This window comes from Ursus americanus, chromosome 4, assembly GCF_024610735.1.
Source record: "Ursus americanus isolate L20-20 chromosome 4, mUrsAme1.1.p, whole genome shotgun sequence".
Lineage (NCBI taxonomy): Eukaryota > Metazoa > Chordata > Mammalia > Carnivora > Ursidae > Ursus > Ursus americanus.
This window is the reverse complement of record NC_142130.1, coordinates 35472249-35493811: the sequence shown is the minus strand read 5'-3', so window position 1 is coordinate 35493811 and position 21563 is coordinate 35472249. Positions and strand designations below refer to the sequence as shown.

At 39.0% G+C, this 21563-nt stretch overlaps 1 protein-coding gene across 1 annotated transcript in view; it reads right to left on the bottom strand.

Annotated features, from left to right (window-relative positions):
- The window catches only part of KPNA1 (karyopherin subunit alpha 1), a 71026-nt gene extending 52802 nt beyond the window's left edge, over positions 1 to 18224 (bottom strand). The window contains exon 1 of the mRNA XM_045812746.2: positions 18038 to 18224. The gene's annotated coding sequence lies outside the window, so the exon portion shown is untranslated. The remainder of the gene's footprint in view (positions 1 to 18037) is intronic.
- Positions 18225 to 21563: the final 3339 nt, after the last annotated feature.

Sequence of the window (21563 nt, the reverse complement as noted above, 5' to 3'; positions counted from 1 at the left end):
TTCGCTCCTTTATTACTCTTGACTGCTTGTTTTACATTGAGTATTTTCTAATGAAGCACTAAAATTTCTTTAATGACCTTTTCACTGTTTTGTTTGTTTTTGTTTTTCTCCCTAGGGGCTGCTCAAGGGCTTACCATATACATTTTAACTTCAGACTTACAGCAGCTTCAGACTTACACTAGCTTAATTCCAGTAAGATACAGAAATGTTACGCTATATAGTTCTATTACCTTTTCCTCCATTTGATGGCACCGTTGTGATACATATTACATTTACTGTTACAAATCCAACATGCACTATAATTATGACTTTATCACCTATAGTCATTTCCTTAGCTTGATATAGCTTTGCCTCCACTTACCTATATGCTGCTATTGACAGATACATTACAAATATACTACATTTCTACAGCGTATAGACCCAAGAACACATTATACACATATTATTTTATACAACTGCTTTTTTAGAAGATGTATTTATTTATTTTAGAGAGAGAGAGAAGGAGAGCTAGAGCTAGCACAAGCAGGAGGGGCATGGGGAGAAAGAATCTGAAGCAGACTCCATGCTAGGCGCAAGCCCAACACAAGGCTCCATCTCATAACCCTGTGATTGTGACCTGAGCATAACCAAGAGTTGCAAGCCTAACTGACTGCACCACCCACAGACCCCACACAACTGCTTTTTAAATCAGTTTTAAGTAAAAAGGAGAAAAAATATGTAGTTATATTCTCTTTTAAAATTACATAATTACCTTGAATTATGTACTCTTTGTTCCTATGGATTCAAATTACCATCTGGGATCACTTGCTTTCAGCTTAAAGAACTTCCTTTAGCATTCTTGCAACGTGGATCTGCTAGTAATAAACTCTCTCAGTTCCTGTTTATCTGGGAAAAATCTTCATTTCACTATCATTTTAAAAGATAGCTTTGCTGGATACATAGGACTTTTGGTTGACTGTATTTGTCTTTGAGTACTTAGGATATATTATTACACTGCCTCTGGCCTCCATTGTTTCTGCTGAGAAGTAAGCTATTTTTCTTATCTGGGCTCCCTTGGAAGACAATCCCTTGAAGAAGAGATTAGGAAATATTTTATGACCTGCTTCTCCCCCTAACCACCCAACCAAATCTCTGAACCAGACCCTCAAGCTGGGGGTGCAGACAACAGCGCACCTCTCTCAGAGCTCCCTTCTGTAGGAGCGGAATATTTTGTTGAGGGTAGGTGACAGCCTGAGGTCTTCTCAGCTTGTCTCTTCGGACAGGAAATCAACACCTTATAAAACAGAAAAGATGATCTATTCCCCAGTACTCCCAGCAGCTCTGCACCCAGGTAGAGCCTCTGTTCCACAGGTGGGGACTGGACAGAGGATAGTCCTCTGCCTCTCCACCACAAACACCCACAACTTAGCCTCAGCAGCAGGCAGCCAGGAGCAGGGTGAGAAATCCTGATGTCCTGCTCCTCCCAAGAAAACCTTCCCTCCAACTGGAAGCTCCTCATTTATTGTATGCCCTAGGGCCATTTCCAGAAGCTTTAAATAGTTGTTTTTTCAAGTTTTGTCCAAGTTTTTACTAGGGAGTGGGTCTGTAGAGCTCCTTGTGCCGTCAGGCTGGAATTCACAAAAGTTATTTTTAAGACGATTTTACTGCAAGCCTGGATTGAGAATCATTTGATTTATAATGTGCTATGTTGCAACATCTATTTTACCTGAATCTCTTAACAAACATATAAGGCAAGAATTATTCTCATCCTTTACAGTTAAGGATTCAGGATGCTAAAAAAGGTTAAGTGACTTGGCCAGGGTTACACACTTAATACAAGATACAGCAAGCATATGAACCTAGGTTCCTGGTTATAAACCTGATGTTCAACTGTTAGGTACTGAACTGTGCTCCCCCCTACCAACTATATACTGATGCCCTAACTCAATGACTACATTTGGATATAGGGCCTTTAAGGAGGTAATTAAGGTTAAATGGGTTCGTAAGAGTGGGGCCCTAATCCAGTAGGACTAGTGTCCTTACAAGAAGAGGAAGAGACACCAGAGATCTCTGCCCTCAACCCCATCCCGTATGTACACACAAAAAAAGGTCGTGTGAGGAAACAGTGAGAAGGCAGTCATCCACACTCTCAGGAAGAGAAGCCCCACCAAAAACCAACCCTGTTGGCACCATGATCTTGGACTTCCAGCCTCCAAAACTGGGATAAAATGAATTTCTGTTATTTAAGCCACCCAATCTGTGGTACTTTTTATGGCTGCCCAAGCAGACTAATATATACACCTGGTGGTATTCTGTCAGATTGAGCTTTATCAGACTGAAAGGCAGAGGGAACATAAATGAGAATTTGCGAATAATTATGAAGAAATCACTTAATGGTGCTAAGAAATTATCTAGAGAAAAAAGGTGGATTCCTGAAGCAAGCAGCATTTTGGCTCTGAAATATCACAACACAGCATAGTAAGAGCAGTGTTACAATGATGACGCAAGTTCAAAAATTAGAAGTTTTAGGTCAAAGAAAGGAGAAAGCCTACCGTAACAGGGCAAGACCTAGACATAGTTTAACAATACCAAAAACCGATTGGACTTCAGTCACTGGAAGCCTGTACTCAACATGGAACTGGACGGACACACAATTAAGGGAACACAATGTTAGGAATACACATATACAGAGAGAAAGAATAAGAGCTAAAACAAATGGAGTAAAAGGCAAAATGAACTGAGGAATGGGGCTGAAGGGCAAAAGGAGGACCTTAGTACATTTCTTGAAACTCCTATCAGCTTGAAATTAGTGCAAAAAAAATTTCAAATATAAAAAAATGTGAAAGGAAAGAAATGCTCATACAAACTACTATTCACTTGCTTCCTTTTATTAAAGTGACATAGAAGCAAGTCCACAGAAGAGAGCCGGCCTTAAAGTTCTGTTTTCAAATTTACTTCTTAGCACAGGGATGCAGAAAAAATACCAAACTTCTGTGAGCCTTGGCTTCCTCATTTGCACAATGGGGATATTACCTTCTAAGGTGAAGAGAAGATGAAAGCATACTCCTACTGTCTAGCCCATATATAGCTCATACCTGATATTTGTGTAATGAAGAAATGGCTATAAATAGCTCTAAAGGTTCAAAAAAAGATCTCCTCTGACTAAACTGATGAGGTATAGTTCCATAGAGAAGATGGTGTTTCAGCTAGGTTGTGAAGGATAGATAAAATGTCAGCAGTTGAAGTTAAAAGAGAAAGACCCACAAAACAGAAGAGTACAAATTAAAGGACAGACATTAGATAGAACTGATGAAGAACAGCAGTAAGTCGTATTTGATTAGAGCAACTGTTCCTTCGAAAGTACACAGACACGAGAAATGCTAGCACCTGTTTTCTCTTTTTCTGTTAAATTGTGGTATCTGAGAACTCACAAATGATCCATCGCTCAAACTAATAATTTCTATCATCCATATAGTGTTCTCATGCCTCTGAAATATTCTTCCCTTCTAAATTACAAAAAGGCTCATGTTAAAAAACAAAAAAACAAACCATACGGAAGGATATAAACAGATAAATGAAGATGTACACCTCCGCCTAAAGGTAACCACCATCAAGTTCTCTGCGTATCCTTTCAAAAACTGGTTATACAAGTATACACATATCCTTTTGGTTTTTTTGTACACTGATGGGAAATTACACACACAATTCTGCACTTTTGCTTCAACTCTAGACAACCTTCAATACAATGCCTATAGAGTTAAATTCTTTTTAACATAGTAATTTTTATACCATAATGACCAGACCCTAAACACCACTGACAATTAAGCTTGTCTCCAATTTTCTATCACACGTTGTAACCAATATTCTCCTTCATGTATTTGCATATATTCTGCAATTATAGCCAATAATGAACTCTAAACAGTGGAACCTACAGATCTAAAGTATGTGCACTTAAAATTCTGATAGTCAAAGTACCCCCTAAAATACTGCACCAATGTACACCAGTGAATATGAGCGCATCACTTCCCCACCGCTACCGTTAACTCAAGACTGATTTAAACTTTTCCATATTTGACAATATCATGTGAAAAAATGCTTCTCGTGAAAACTATTCTCATAATACTAAGACATTATATATGCTTCTTTTTCATTTTCACTCATAAGTTTTTCAGAAGCTTCATGACATGATGACATCATCACTCTGATGCCTAATGGAACGTATGCTGTGTATTTCTGTGTTTTAAAATGTTGTTTTAATTTCTAATACAATAAATATTAACAGGTATAAAACAACAACATAAACAAAAGTTCTCTGGGGTCCTCAATAAGTTAAGAGTGTAAAGAAGTTCCCAGGCCAAAAAATTTAAGAATCCTTAATCCAATCCTTTGTCTTTTTTTTTTTTTTAAGATTTATTTATTTGTCAGAGAGAGAGAGAGAGAGCGTGCGCACACAAGCATGGGGAACAACAGGCAGAGGGAGAAGCAGGCTCCTCACCTAGCAAGGAGCCCAACACGGGACTCAATCCCACCTGAGCTGAAAGCAGATGCTTAACTGACTGAGCCACCCAGGCGTCCCTAATCTTTTTCACCTTAAGAAAACAAAGAGTCACTGGATATTCAGATAACATTTTAATCATAGATTAAGGAAACTCAACATCTTTATAATACTGTCTTCTTGATCAATAATTAAATATGTATTTACATTTATCTTTTTTGTGGCTATGATAAATGCGAAATTTCCTTCCATTATATTCTAATTGGCTACTGTCTATATATGAAAAAATTACTCATTACTATACATATATTAATTTTTTAAGCCAGCCAATGAATTAAATCAGCCACTGAATTCTGTTTGATACTTTCAGCTGACACTCTCCATATTTAATATCTCTAAAAAATTGTAACTTTTGCCTCCTCATTCTTTTTTTTTTTTTTTTTAAGATTTTATTTATTTGACAGAGAGAGAGACAGCCAGCAAGAGAGGAAACACAAGCAGGGGGAGTGGGAGAGGAAGAAGCAGGCTCCCAGCGGAGGAGCCCAATGCGGGGCTCGATCCCAGGACTCTGGGATCACGCCCTGAGCCAAAGGCAGATGCTTAAGGACTGAGCCACCCAGGTGCTCCTTGCCTCCTCATTCTAATGTTTGTATTCCATTTCACTTCCTATTTTAAAATATTTAGTACTTCCAGGACAAAGTTACAATGTTAAGCAACAAAGGTTAGAGCAGGCATTTTCATCTCATTTCTGGTTTTGATCTATGTCTAATGTTTTGTTACTAAACATGATATATGGGTACTTTTTTAAAAGCCAGGTTTACTTAAGTATTATTTATAATTTACATATAGTAAAACTTGACATTTAAGTAAATACCACCACAAATAGAGAACATTTTCTTTACTATGAAAAGTTCTGTCAGGTCTCTTTCTAGTAAATCCACTCCCTCCACAACCCCAGGCACTCAATAACGTATTTTCTGTCCCTACAGTTTTGCACTTTCCAGAAAGTAAAATATATGGAACCATCCAGTATGTAGCCTTTTGAGTGTGGCTTTGTTCAGTCAGTATTAACTAATTTGAGATTCATCAATGTTGTTTTATCTATCAGTAATTCATTCCTTTTATTGCTGAATTGTATTTCACTGTATTCCACAAACTATCTATTCACCACTTGATAGACATTTGGATGGCTTGCTGTTTTTGGTGATTATGAATAAGTCACTATAAACATTCATATATGGTTTTTGTGTGAACAAATATTTTCATTTTTGGGGGGTAAAAACCTAGGATGACACTGCTGGGTCATATGGTAAGAATATGCCTAAATTTATAAAACTGTCAAACTGTTTTTCAAAGTGGCTGTACCATCATGCATTCCTACCAGCAATCTATGAGCTCCAGTTGTGTTGCAATATTGTTTTGAGATACTCTTTAAAAAAAATGACATCTAGGGGCGCCTGGGTGGCACAGCAGTTAAGCGTCTGCCTTCGGCTCAGGGCGTGATCCCGGCGTTATGGGATCGAGCCCCACATCAGGCTCCTCCGCTATGAGCCTGCTTCTTCCTCTCCCACTCCCCCTGCTTGTGTTCCCTCTCTCGCTGGCTGTCTCTCTCTCTGTCAAATAAATAAATAAAATCTTAAAAAATAAATAAATAAAATAAATAAAATTTAAAAATGACATCTAAGTACCAGCCATCCAAACTTATTTTACTAGTTTTTAAAACCTGAAATGTGTGCTGAATTTTATCAAATGACTTTTTTTGGTGGTTATTAAAATGCTCAAGTTTATTTACTTTGACCTTTTAAATATGGTGAGATATTAATAGATTTCTTAATACTGAATGATTGATTCTTGGAATAAACACATTTGGTCATGGTGTATCATCCTTTTAAATTCTCTGTTAATATTTTCTCCAAAATTTCTATACCACAAATCAAAATCACAATGAGATATTACCCACCACCTGTCAAAATAGTATCAAAAAGACAAGAAATAACAACTGTCGGTGAGGATGTAGAGAAAAAGGAACCCTCATGCATTTTCGAATTTTTGGTGAAAATTCAAACTGGTGCAGCCACTGTAGAAAACAGTATGGAGGTTCCTCAAATATTAAAAATAGAATCACCAGGGGCGCCTGGGTGGCACAGCGGTTAAGCGTCTGCCTTCGGCTCAGGGCGTGATCCCGACGTTGTGGGATCGAGCCCCACATCAGGCTCCTCCGCTATGAGCCTGCTTCTTCCTCTCCCACTCCCCCTGCTTGTGTTCCCTCTCTCGCTGGCTGTCTCTATCTCTGTCAAATAAATAAATAAAATCTAAAAATAAAAATAAAATAAAATAAAAATAGAATCACCAAATGATCCAATAATTCCACTACTGGGTATTTACCCAAAGAATATGGAAACACTCATTTGAAAAGATAGATGCACTCCTATGTTTATGGCAGCATTGTTTACAATAGCCAAGATATGGAAGGAACTTGAATGTCCATCGATAGATGAATGAATAAAAAAGACATGGTGTGTATATATATACACAACAGACTATTACTCTACCACCAAAAAAAAAAAAAATCTTTCCACTTTGTGACAACACAGATGGACCTACAGGGTATCACGCTAAGTGAAATAACTCAGAGAAAGACAAATACCCTATGATTTCACTTATATGTGGAATCTAAAAAACAAAGCAAGCAAACAAACAAAACAAAAAGCAAACCCAACCCATGAATATGAAGAACAAACTGGTGGTTTGCCAGAGGGGAGAGGAGTCGGGGGCATGAGCAAAAGAAGTGAAGGGGAATGGCAGATACAGGCTTTCAGACAGGGAGTGAATAAGTCACACTGATGACTTATTCTAGGGAATAGTCAATGGTACTGTAACAATGTTGTAAGGTGACATACAGTAGCTACACTTGTGGTGAGCACTGCACAGTTAGAGAATTGTAGAATCACTACCTTGTATACCTGAAACTAATGTAATGTGTCAACTCTACTTCAATTAAAAAAAAAACCATAAAAGAAAAATTTCTATACCAGTATCCATTAATGAGATTGATTATTTAATATAATACCCTCCTCCCTGCCTTTTTGTGGGGGACAGGGTATCTGTCACGTTGAGAACGTTTTTGAAAAAACACATGGGTATGATTCCAATTATATGACATTCTACAAAAGGCAAAACTATGTAAACAGTTAAAAGATCAGTGGTTGCCAGGGGTTTGTGGGGTGGGAGGGATGAAAAGCAGAGCAGAAAAGATTTTTAGGGCATTTAGAAACTATTCTGAATGATACTATAATGGTGGATATCTGTCACAATACATTTGTCAAAACCCACAGATATACAATGTGAAGAATGAATGTAAACTGAATGTAAACTATGGACTCTGGATGATAGTGATGTACCAGTATTGGTTCCATTTTAACAAATGTACCAATCTGATGCAAATGTTGATGGTGGGGAAGGTAGTAGGGTACATGGGAACTCTACTTTCCATTCAATTTTGTTACGAACCTAAAAGTACTCTAAAAAATAAAGTCTATATTTTAAAATCTTAAATATGTATTCACTCATATTGATGGTTGGTTCCCCCACTTTGTGGGTTAAAAAGGGGACTTTATCTGTCACGTGGGAGAGCTTTTTAAAAAAACAGACACCTCAACTGTCCTTCCAAAGAATTTGATGAGTAAGTCTGAAGCATATACTAGGTCTCTGGTATTTCGTTTTTTCTTTCAAAGATTCCCAAGTAAATTCTGATATATATCTGCAACTGAAAAACACTATAATGGAGCAAAAGCTTTACTGAAAAATAATGCAAAATACAGCTGAAATGTAGGCTTAAGTTGGATTCCAAGGAACTTTGATAATAAAGAAATGAAACAAAATCTACAGAGGGTTATAAGAGGAATAATAAATAGTATGAAAAATTTTGTTAATCCTAATCAAATATTTTTTAGGATATTATCACCTAGACAATTAATTAAAACACCTAAGTTACTGTCAGTAACTTTTCAAAGTACCCTCTCAGGAACCAGAAGCCTTTAGAATAAAGTCATTATGCCTAATTTTTCATGTTTTCTAAGGAAATAAAGCCCAGAAAGCAATAAAACTAAAAACGAGATGCAAAATTGGTGGTGAAATACAAATGCACTCTACTCTTCCAGAATGAAATCTTCTACTTCCTCCTTCATGTCCATTTAATTATCAAGTTTTCCTTATTACTCTATCCAAAGTGCTTGATTTTATCTGCTCCTGTCTATTCTCACTGCCACTGTTCTAGTCCAGGTCCTTGTCTTCCTACATCCATATAATCACAAGACCTCTAACCCACCCCTCCTTAACCTCAGGCTATCTGCTCTTCAAGTCATCCTTCACACAGCTCTCAGATTAATCTCAACACCTTTTTCACTGTATTACTTCAATGCCTAAGGCCCTAAAATGAATCTTTAGCACATCTTAAATCAAATTTGAACTTTTGTCCTACAAGATCCCTTGGCCTTGACTGATTCAATAAATACTCTCTCCATTCTACACCAATCTATACCCAACACACTGAATGTAGATCTTTTTATATTTTATTATATTCAAGACAGTATATATTTAGTGTGCTGAGTTAAGCCACCCAGTCAGTAAATCCCAAACATACACTAGAAATTCGGAATATTTAACATTCAACATATTCTTTGTGAGACACCAAAAAATGCTAATATAGTTAATTAATTTACTTAATTGATCATATAAATTAAGCATAATTTTATCAGAAAACATGACAAAAAAGTATGATTACAAATTAAGTTATGGCTTTATAAGTATAAGCATACATGAATTTAAGTATAAAAAAGCTTTTAGTTCATTTATGAATATTAATACTCATTTGTTACCAACTTCTAATCAAGTTGGTACCAGGCCCTTTTAAAAGATTTTAATAAAAATTAGAGAAGAAAAGTAAAATTGGAAATATCCTACCCATTTTTTTTCCTACAAAATAATTCAAAGAGTTCCTTTATTTTAATGACATTCTAGCAGGGGCAAAGTCTGAAAAACACTGCCTTAAGTCTCTCCTCTAAAAAGTCAATGCTGCAGACATGATTCATTGTCTCATCTCTGGTTCCATCTTATAGCTCTAACCACATTAATCTAATAGAAATACCTACTTTCTTTCATGTCCCAGCTTCAAACTTTCTTCCATTCAGTTGACTATAACCTTTGACCCTGAATTCTGACCTCACCTTCCAGTATCTATGGGTTCCCAACTTTCAACGTTCCCCAAAGACCTCAATAGCCAAACGTTTAAAGGAAAATATTTACTAAGGATTTTAGAAATCCATACCCTAGGATTCAGTAATTCCACTTTTGGAATATACCCAAAGGAAACAAAATTAGCAGTTATGTATAAGACTGTTCACTGCAGTATGATTGTTACAGTGAAAAATTGTAAACCTAAAAATTCCAAAATGAGGGCTTGGTTATGGAAATGACAACATACTGAGAAATGAGAAAATACTAACATATGAAAAATCCGGATGTTGGGAACAAAAACCCAACTTATATTTTCTCTATACCTTTAAAAATACTTCATAACTTAAAGTGGTATACAAAAATTTTAAGAGCAAGTTAATATTATTTTTCTATATCTTCCAAATTTTCTATAGTAAGCAATATACTATTTATACAATAAGAAAAACTTTCAAAAAGTAGAGCTGAAAGCATATATTTACCACAGTGAAGCTTCCCAGCCTACCTAAAACACTGAAAACACTGCATTTCGTTACCTTTGGCTAGAATTTTATCAACTCAATGTTTTGCTATTTCATCAAAGTTCTGATGGAATACTTTAAAACTACCTCTTCCCTTTTATGTAGTTGGAATTTTTTAATTTTTATTTTTTTAGTTTTTCTTTAAAGATTTATTTAAGAGAGAGAGGGGCACCTAGATGGCTCAGTCGGTTAAACATCTGCCTTCAACTCAGGTCCTGATTGCCTGCGTCAGGTTCCCCGCTCAGGGGTGAGTCCACTTCTCCCTCTCCCGCTGCTTCTCTCTTTTGCTCCCCTTGCTCTCCCTCCCCTTGCTCATGCTGTCTCCTTCTCTCAAATAAATAAATAAAATCTTTAAAGAGAGAGAGAGCCCATGAACACATGCCCATTGGGAGGATAGGGGAAGGTAAGGGACAGAAGGATAGGAAGAGAATCCTGGAGAGAGCAGACTCCTCGCTGAATGCAGAGTCAGAGGCAGGGCTCAATACCAGGACCCTGAGATCATGACCTGAGCCAAAATCAAGAGTCCACACTCCACTCACTGACTGAGCCACCCGGAGCCCCTTGGATTATTTTTTTTTTTTTAAGAAATCTTTCCCAAAAATGGTGTAACGAGTTCCCTCATGTTAAAAAAGACAAACCACAAACTTGCCTTAATCCAATTCATATTCATTACTGAAATATCAAATTAAGCAGCGGCACATACAGGATGTACCGTTCCTCCCAAGATATATTAACAACTCGATGCCCAGAAATTTTAATTTTTTTAAGATTTTAAGTAATCTCTACACACAACATGGGACTTGAACCCACAACCCTGAGATCAAAAGCTGCATACTCCACCAACCAAGCCAGCCAGGCCCCCCTCAGATATTTTGATTTGAATCTTCAACACTACACATAGGAGTGAGCATACAGCAGTCCATCAAATGCTGTGAAAAGAATGAACAGACCAGAAAATAAAGAGCTTACAAACTAATTTAATATTGTTTCAACTGTACTTAAAATTTTTTAGAAGTCCATATAAAGAAATAAAATGGTAAATTTGGTAGACTGATCAACACTAAAATTATAACTTTTTTTTTTAAAGGAATGACCCACAGGATAGAGAGAAAAGGAGAGGATCACATATGATGTCAAAACTTTGTTAGAAAATATAAAACAGATGGTCAAATGGTATTATACCAGCAAAGCGGAGAACTCTAAAGCCTAAGCACTTGCAAAGGAGCGGATTCACACTGCCCACAAGCAGAAGGCTTCACAGGCATCTCTGAAGGTTGAGGGAGCAAAACTAGAAGGTTAGCTCAAAGTCTACAGAACAGTCATCACAGCCTGCTTTCCTCCCCCACTGTTCAGAACCAGGCAACCATCCCTCGCCCACCCTACACTTGTGGAGAGAATTACTCTAAAGAAATCAAACTAAAGAGACTCCAAAATGGAGGTCTCCAGTACAGTAAGTTGGGAGTGAAATGCCACACAGAAAACAGGATTACACGAACACAATGAACGATGAAAACCCCAGCTCTTTTTCTAAGATAGGTTCTCAAAACATAGCAGCCAGGTGTACCTGCCCTCAAGAGACTGGAGGTTCTCTTTCTCAAGGAAACTGACCAGCCCAAGAGAAAAGACCTATGAGCGTCCCCTCCTCCCATAAATGGCCACCTTTACCAAGTCACACCTATAGAGTTTTCAATTCAGTTTCTGGCAATTCACTCTTAAATACGAATGGACAGCCATGTAAGATTATGGTTGGGGAAAGCCTCTATAGAGAAAAGACGGCAATAGAAACAAAAAAAAGGAACTTAAAAGAAACAGAGCAAAAGGGGGGAAAAGAAAAACTAAAAAAAAAAAATCATTAAAATCTTCAAAAGGCTTATAGTGCCTATGAAATAATATAAAGATACTATAACATAGAATGAGTTCTAAGAAAATTAAAATGTGGATAGAAATTAAAAACTCAATAGAAAGTTTGGAAGTTAACACTGAGGAAATTTCTTAGGAAGCAGAACAAAAAAGACTAAGCGATGGAAAGTAAGAGGGGAAAAAAAGAGAATTAAAAGAACAACCTATGAGGGGTTACCTGGGTGGCTCAGTCGGTTAAGCGACTGCCTTCAGCTCAGGTCATGATCCCAGGGTCCTCGGATCAAGACCCACAACAGGCTCTCTGATCAGTGGGAAGTATACTTCTCCCTCTCCCTGCCGCTCCCCCTGCTTCTACTCTTTCTCTCCCTGTCAAATAAATAAAATCTTTTAAAAACATCAAATAAAAATAAAAGAACAACCTATGAGTTCCAATAGCCAAATAATACAAATCCCAACAGCGAACAAAAAAACTGATGAGGAAGAGATTATCAAAGAAACAAGGCATCAAATTTAGAATACCCATTCAATGAAAGACACTATAAACAAAATTAACAGAAAAACGATAGGCTTAGAGAATATATTTTCCAAGCCTAAAATCAACAGATGGTTCAAATCTAAATTCCACAAGGAACTTCTGCAATCAAAAAGAAAGACAGCAACCCAAAGGAAAGAGAAACTAAGAGCAAAACAATTTTCAAAAGGGAAAACCTGAATGGATACAAGAGATGCTCAAACGCACTAGTAATCAGAGAATGTAAACTGAAATAAGATACCTACTTTATATCCAACAGACTGGCAAATACTAGAAAGCTGAATAAAACCAAGTACTGACAGAGATGTGGGCAAACAACAACCCTCCTGTAGGTCTAGTGAGCACATAAACTATTCTATGACCCAGGAACCCCACTCCTAGGTATATATCCCAGAGAACTTCTCACACAGATCCATAATAATATACAAGTAAGAGTGTATTTACCACAGTGTATTTCTGATGCCAGAAAGGTAGGAAAGAAAAATAAAATGTGGTAGATGTATATTAGGGAATTATACCAACTGTATGTACACAAAACAGAAAGGTCTCCAAAACAATGCTGAGTCAAAAAAAAGTAAGAAACAGAACAAGGTCTATAACATAATACATAAACTAAATACACACACACCACGACATATTTCACCGTGATTCAATGATTCATATACAATCAAGAAATATATCAATCACAATGCAGTGGATACCTGCTGAAAACGGTAATGGGGAAGTAGGGCTTAGAAACGAAAGGAAAATTTAAAGAGAACCCTGTACGGTCTGATGATCGTACATCAAGAACTGAGAAGCATAATTAACTTAAAAAAATTTTTTACCTCAAGTCCAAAAAATAGTAAAAAATGTTTTTCCAGAACTAAAGGACACAAATTTCCAGTTTGTAAGCATCCATGGAGTGCCCTAAAAAAACAAAACAAAACAAAACACCAAACAAAACCTATCTAGGCACATTATCATGAAATTTCAGGGGTTAAAAATAATATCCGAAAAGTTTCTAGAAAGATGGGAAGGTCACAAAGAAAGAATCTGAATGGTTTTGGACTTCAACAGCAACACTGGAATGCAAGAAAACAAGCTATGACTTCCAAACTTTTTAAGCCTACAATTTTATACCCAGCCAAATTATTGATGAAATGTTAAGACAGAATAGAGATTTATTTCAATCATGCACTCAGAAAGTTTTTACTTCCCCAGTACCCTTTCTCAGGAGGCTAAGAAAATATGGGAAACAGGAGACCCAATATAGAAGAGAGGCAAAGAGAATTTTAAGAGGCATGTAAAGAGAAGTTCCAGGATAACAGGTGGCAAGTAGGCCTAAAAAGTAACCAGTCCAGACTGCATTAAAAGGGCGGAGAGTTCCAGGACAGCTATCTCAGGAAATGAAGGGAGGGAAAAAAAGTATCAACTCCTGGAAAAACACAAATTGGTTAACAGAAGAAATGACATCATAAAACACTACATGGTTCAGCTGTGAATATTTACATAGCTATAATTCTGTAAACACTCTGAATATTGACTTAATAAAGAACTATGTCAATATTGGGAGGATGGGAGAGGCAGTACGTATACATGGAGGAAAGTCAATAGATAATGCCTGAAATTGCTATATCAAGAAAAAGCAACAGAAGCAAATTATTAATATGAGAGTAAACAGATTTTAAAAAAAGAGTTAGGGGTACCTGGGTGGCTCAATCAGTTAAGCATCTGACTCTTGATCTCAGCTCAGGTTTTGTACTCAAGAGTCATGAGAGCATGGAGCCTACTTTAAAAAAGGAGGGGCTCTAAAAGTGCAGGGACTAGGACAGGCGGCAGTTGTTTTTATACAGGTATTCTAATTTTAAAAATGTATTTTTAATGGCAATAAAGCAAGGACTTGAACAGTCTTTCTTCAGCTTTTAGTAAATTAGATCTTCACAGTATCATTTCATGATGCTAAATGAACTACACCTAGTTTGTTCTGCTTGGGAGACTAAATTGCAAAACCAACACAAAATCAAGCTTCAGTGGCTGATGTGAACATAGTACAAATAGCCCTGTTTGAATTCCAGCTCCATCACGTACTATGTGAAGTAGGGCAAGTTACCTAACCACCCCTGTACATGTAACCACCTCCTCAAAGTGGTTCTGCAAGGATAATTAAGTGAAAATACTTAATGTAATGCTTGATCCATCAACAGATGTCAGTCCCTCCTGCCTGTCTTTCTGTTCCCTAGCTACAAGCCCCCATTCTGGCCCCAAGCTGCCTTGTTGGTCAGAATACAGAGACTCATGGACAACTCAGCACATATCCCTCCTCATGCTGGAAAATCAATCACGATGAGTAAGCAGACTTATCTTTGTATATGAAGGGCAGCATTATTCTTGTTATGTGAAGAAGATTATCCCTATTATCCACATTCTGGATTATTGCCTGCTTTCAAGAACTGTCCTAATTAATCTACTATACTAGGTCAGAAACATTTTATCACTTCGATCTGTGTTTTGTGGGGTTGTAACATCTTTTAAAGACAAAAACAAAAAACAGTACTGCACGTTCCATCAGTCTTCATCCCTGCTCTTTCACTGCAGGGCCTCAAAATTTTCTAATGCAGGCCCTATCTGGCCCCTCGTTGGCCTGGGGCCATCTCCTGCTTACTGCAGCAAGAACACAGTGAAATCAGCCCCAATCAGCTAATTGAATTGTTTACCATTTCCAACGTTTTCTTCCATTATTATAGCTGAATTCATAATACCTGCAGAGTATAGCGATCTTAAAACAAAGACTTTTGAGTAATAGGGAATTACCTTTATCACTAGGTCAAGTCACTTTTACTTGCATGGCCCAAAGTCTTAATTGCTTTTATACAAAGTATTCATATAGATGTCTAAAAACAATCTGACAGACTTAAAACAAACATCATAAATCAAGACAATCATTAATTTAGCAAACAGTGTGCTAAAACAATGGAGCTAAAAACAAGATATAATCCTTAATCTCAAATGAAAGGGAAAAGGTAGAAACTAAATTGAGAGCAACAAAGAACAAAGAAAATAGTCCAGGAAACAACTGAAAGAAATTCTAAACTATCTGGTATAGTTTATAACGTAGTTGAGGCTAAAGAAAATTACAAAAATTGGACACAGCTCTGAACCCCCTGACAGTCAAAGTGTAAAGAGCAACAGGATGGCTTACAAAACACAAATGACCTAAGAAAAGCGGTCATTTGTTTAAAATAAAAAACATCTATCAATTTGTCTTAAAAAGAATTTTGTCTCTGAAGTATCTACTTTATAAGGACCAATAGATAAATTAGAAAGTGTGTTGGATGGCAACGAAGACTTTTTCATGTGTCTTTTTTTTTTTTTAAGATTTTATTTATTTGACAGAGAGAGCACAAGCAGGGGGAGCAGCAGGCAGAGGGAGAGGGAGAAGCAGGCTCCCTGCTAAGCAAGGAGCCGAATGTGGGGCTCCATCCCAGGACCCTGGGATCAAGACCCGAGCGGAAGGCAGAGCTTAACCTTAACCGACTGAGCCACCCAGGTGCCTCATGTTGTCTTTTATTATGTACCAATCCTAGATAAAAGTCAATGTCCATAATTTTAAATCACACGTCTCTGAAGAGGACCTAAAGTAACAAAATGCAAGTATACTGACTTCAGGTGAGGTTTTTACTTCTGTCATTTAGTTTATTCTAGGTTTCTATATGTTTTGTTTCTCTACTAGACTGTAAATTCCTCAAGGCTCCTCTGATTCCATTTGAACTTCCTCTGCTGTTTACTAGAGTACATTACAGTTCCTGCTCAATTATAACAACTGATAAAATTCCATGCAGTTAATATCTGTATTCATTATGTTAGTCTAACCCTCCAGACTATCACTTCCATGACATAGTGAAGTGTTTTGGCCATATCTGTGTTTTTAGTCTCAGAGCACACAATCACTAAGTATTCACTGAATGAACATTAAAACATACAACGAAGAAGTATGAAAGGAGAGGAGAAATAATTTTTTTTTTGAGAAATAATTCTTAAAACGGCAGTGATCTTGGGTTCTAAGACTGGTTCCAACAAGAGCTGGAAAACCTTAGGTAAGTTATTCAACTTCTCTGGCCTTTACATTTTCGTCGGTAGAATCAAAAAAATTAACATCTACTTCAAAGTTACTGTGAGGATTAGATGTTTTACTATCCCTGGGTATTCAGCACAATACCTGGAAAGGGGCTCAAATGTTCATTCCTTTCTCTGAAGTCCTCCATCTTACAATCAGGTATACACAGTGCCCCCCAAGAATAAATGATTTCAGTAAAAATACAATAAACTTCATTATCACTTTCCTTTGTAAAGTTAAAATTTCATCTCAATTTTGAAGGGGAAACAACTTCCGGATCCGTTTCAAAATATTCCAAATACAAGAACAAGTTAATGTCAAGAATGAGCCTGAAAGCAACAAGAGAGGGGAAAATCACTTACTCATCTACTGCTGAGAAACAGGGGTTTTGAAGGAACTGTTTCTTAAAGGAAAAAAGGACTGAAAAAGTTAGGAATATTATTTATTAGCATGTTTTAGAAAAACTTCAAATTGTTTATTCTGAATTTAAAACTTAAAAAATCAATGATTTTGAAATCTTTCCCTTAAAAGTGGCACATTAAATACTTCCTTTCCAACCTAAAACATTCCTTCAAAACGACTTCCCTGGCTCCAGTCATCCTTCGGTTTTCTCCTCCCATTTTCGCTTCATCTAATACTTAGCAGTTTCCCTCGCATAACCACTTACACTATATGCAGACGAAGTTCTGTGATTCCTATAATTACCACACCCCGGTCAGCCGCTTCAGGCCCATGTTGTTATGACATCTGTAAACTGCAGCCGTCCGTCTCCACCCCCGCCCCCCTCCCTCCCAACCACCGGCTCCGGCTAGGGCTGTAACTTGTGAATTCCCGAGACGGTCCCTTCCAACCTCCATCAGGATTTCTACACGCGCCCCCTGCTCCCTCCTGCCTCAGTCCCAGCACTCTGCGCTGCCCACCCCCGCCCCCCGCCCGCCCGCTCGCGCCGGGCCGCGGCGCAGGCTCAGCGCTCGCCTCCTCTCCGCCCCGCTGCCTCGGCGCCCCGCAGTCCCCGGCGCCGCTTCCAGCCCCGCCGCCTCGCCGCGCCGCCCCGCCCCGCCTCGCCTCGCCTGGACCGGCGTTCCCGATGGCGATCACACCAGCGCTCCCCACCCCCACCCTCCCCTCCGCCGGCCGCGCGGCCGTTAGGGCAGCCGGGACCGTGACGCACGGACGCTCCGCGAGCGCCCGGGCCCAGGAACGCGAGCCCGAGCCTGGCCGGCGCCCGCCCTCGCCCCGGGGCCTCTCCCAGGTCCCGCCGAGGACTGCCGGATCCGCCAGTGAGAGGGGGAGGGGCCAGAGCCACGGGGCCCCGCACTCACCAGGCTCAAGGCAACCGATCCCGGTGCCGATGCTGGGGTTAGCCGCTCGCTCGCTTGCCGGCCCGCCGTACCTCTCCCGCGCACGAGCTCCAACAGCCGGCCAGCGCCGGTGCTCACCAGGCCTCGCTCTCCGCCGCCGCGCACCCAGCAGCGAGACCCAGCTCAGCGGGCGTTCGCAGTGCGCCTGCGCGCGGGGGCCGGCCCGCACGCCTGCGCACTTCCTTCTGCTGCCCCGCTGCAGAGGCTAACGGGAAGTGTAGTTTTCTACCCGTCTTTCCCTGGAAGTCCTAGCGGCTAGGGGGAACCAGTGAACAGTCGGGGATCGGGAAGATCTTAGTGAGGAGGAGATTCGCAGTCAATGGCAAAGGTTGGAGAATCGTGGTGGGGTGACCGTGGGACGGTACTTAGGTTGAATTGCAAAGTTATGTGTACAAATCTGTCATCACAGCTCTTCCTAAGTGGAAGGCCCCGCCTCGCCTCACCTGTCCATGACTAGCCTCTAATACAGTTTGTACCTAATACACGTTTATCAAATAAACGATGGAATGAGTGAAGGCTGAGGGAGTATTGTAAAAGTGTTAAAAGTCAGTGCCCTTGTCTAAGGCATTCACAGGCAGCACGTGTGAAGAGGCTTTTGGGTGTTTTGCTGTTGTTCTCTCCCTTCCCTTTTGCCTGATAATGTATGAGAAGTATCAAAAATAACTAAGAAATTAAGTAAAACATAAATAGTTGCTTCACTCCCAAGTGCTCGCAAACGAAAGTTTGGACAAATAATTGTTACTGTTAAATTTGATGGAATTCTTTTTGAACAGTGCTTTCAAAAAAGAAGGACTGAAGCCAGCCAAGCCGAGGTCACAGAATAGAAAGTCTCATATGTGACATGGTTTATCAAATTGTTTTAAAGCACTGGCAGAGAAGCAACGTGAAAGAAATCTGGTAGCTTAATTCATTTATAAGTGTGGGAGGGAGGACCACACACTAACTGAATCCTAGGCTATGAAATTTTCATTTGTCCTGAATCTCTTCCTGCCGCATCAGCATTCTCCACTGGTGAACAGTGTGTTTTTAGGGTGAATTGAGTTTGAGCAAGGGGACTAGGGAAAGGGAGGTGTTCTAAGGGAGAGACTTAGGGGCAAGTATACCTGATCACGGGTAAACTGAGGAGAGAAAACTTTTTTTAAAATTTTTTATTCTGTTATGTTAGTCACCATACAGTACATTCTTAGTTTTTGATGTAGTGTTCCATGATTCATTGTTTGCGTATAACACCCAGTGCTCCATGCAATACACGCCCTCCTTAATACCCATCACCGGCCTATCCCAATCCCCCACCTGCCCCTCCCCTCTGAAACCCTCAGTTTGTTTCCCAGAGTCCATAGTCTCTCATGCTTCATTCCCCCTTGTGTTTACCCCCCCTTCATTCTTCCCTTCCGTCTCCTACCTATCTCCCTGCTATTCCTTATGTTCTATAAATGAGTGAAACCATATGATAATTGCCTTTCTTTGCTTGACTTATTTCACTTAGCATAAGAGGAGAGATCACTTTATTCCAATCAGGAACTAAGATTATTCAGAGCTGGACTTTAGTCTTGTGAAAACTAGTTTCTTTCCATTTCACCCTTACTCCTAGCTAGGGCCCTTCTTCCTTGGCCCAGACTCTCTTTCTGGGCCCAGTTTCCTCAGGCCCATGAGACAGCCAAAAGCTCTACTCAGTTTCTCAGCCACTGCTTTCAGACTTAGCAATCACCTCAGGTGGAACGGTGATGCAAATGTCAGCCTTATGGCTTCCGTTTTCTTCCAGATCTTGGACCCACAAATTCTCACTGCCTTGTGACTCCTTCATGCCTTAATGTTTTTATATTTTGTCCAGTTATTCTCAGTGGTGGGAGGATTTGTTTGACAACAGTAGGCCATTGCTGAAGCAAAATTCTTATGTATATGTTACTTTTACAAAAATGTCATCCTACCACACAACATGTTTTATTAGTGAATATCTCTCTGGCTTTATCTTTTTGTAGTTTGAGAAATTTTAAAATTGTAGAACAATAGTTTTGCCACTACGAACAATACTGCTATGAGCATTTTTGCGCACATCTTTGTGTATATAGGGAAACTGCTAGATCCTAGGATACTACCTCTTTAATTTCACTAGCTGTGGTAGGCAGAATTCTAAGATGGCCCCATGATATTTGTCCCCTAGTGTTGCCGTATTAATCCCTACCCCTCAAGTGTGAGTGGGACCCTTGACTTAATTCTAGCCAATAGAATATGGCAAAGATAATGGAATGTCAGTCCCATGATTACATTTCATTTTAGCAGGCTGGGGCTAGACATGCTCCTAATGGGCTTGAAGAAGTGAGCTGTCATGCTGTGAACTGCCAAAGGAGAGGGTCATGTGCCAGGGAACTACTGATGGCTTCTAGGACCTGAGTGCCTCCAGCTGACAGCCAGTAAGAAGCCAGGGCCCTCAGTCCTACAACCATGAGGAAATGAATTCTGCCAACAACCTGAGAGAGCTTGGAAGTGACACTTCCCCAGTCAAGCCTCCAGATGAGAAGACAGCCTGACTTATACCTTGATTGCAACTTTGTCAGACCCTGAGCCAATGAAACAGTCAAGCTGTGCCTAGACTTCTGGGCCACAGAAACTGTGAGATAATATGTTTTAAGCCACTAGGTTTCTGGTAATTTGTTACACAACAATAGAAAACTAATATACTGAATATCGCAAGAAGATTTCACAAAGTGGTTGTACCAATTTATACTCCACAAGCAATATATAAGATTCTCTTTTCTAAACATCCTTGCTAACATTTGAAAATGTCTGGCTTTTTTTTTTTTTTTTTGCCAATCTGATAGGTGTGAAAATAAATGATAATATGATTATACACATATGTTATTACTTTAATATAAAAACATGTATTTACTTGAAATTATATATTCTATTTCTTTTCCATTACATTAATGCTATTACTTAAAATAGCAATAGGACCAGCTGAAAGTGGCAACTAGCAATAATAGGAAGACTAATTATAATTAAGCAAATAACATGTGAGAAAAATATAACAATTTTTGAAAAAGGGGGAGGGTCAGAGGGAGGGAGTGAGAATCTTAAGCAGGCTCCATGCCCAGTGCAGAGCCCAACATGGGGCTTGATTTCACAACCCTGAGATCATAATCTGAGCTGAAATCAAGAGTTGGGCATATAAAAATTTTTTAAGTTTTTTATTTTTTTTATTTGAGAGAGAGAGAGAGAGAGCATGTGCACAAGCACAAATTGGGGGGAGGGGCAGAGGGAGAATGAGAAGCAGACTTCCCACTGAGCAGGGAGCATGATGCAGGGCTCTTTCTCCGGACCCTGAGATCATGACCTGAAGGCAGGCACTTAACTGACTGAGCCACCCAGACGCCCTAATATTTTTATAATGTAATATCTTTATGTTCTTTTCTGTGCTCTGGTACAGCAATTTATTTTAACTGTTTTAACTCTTTTTTGCATATTTAAATTTTGTGGGCCCTATTAGTCT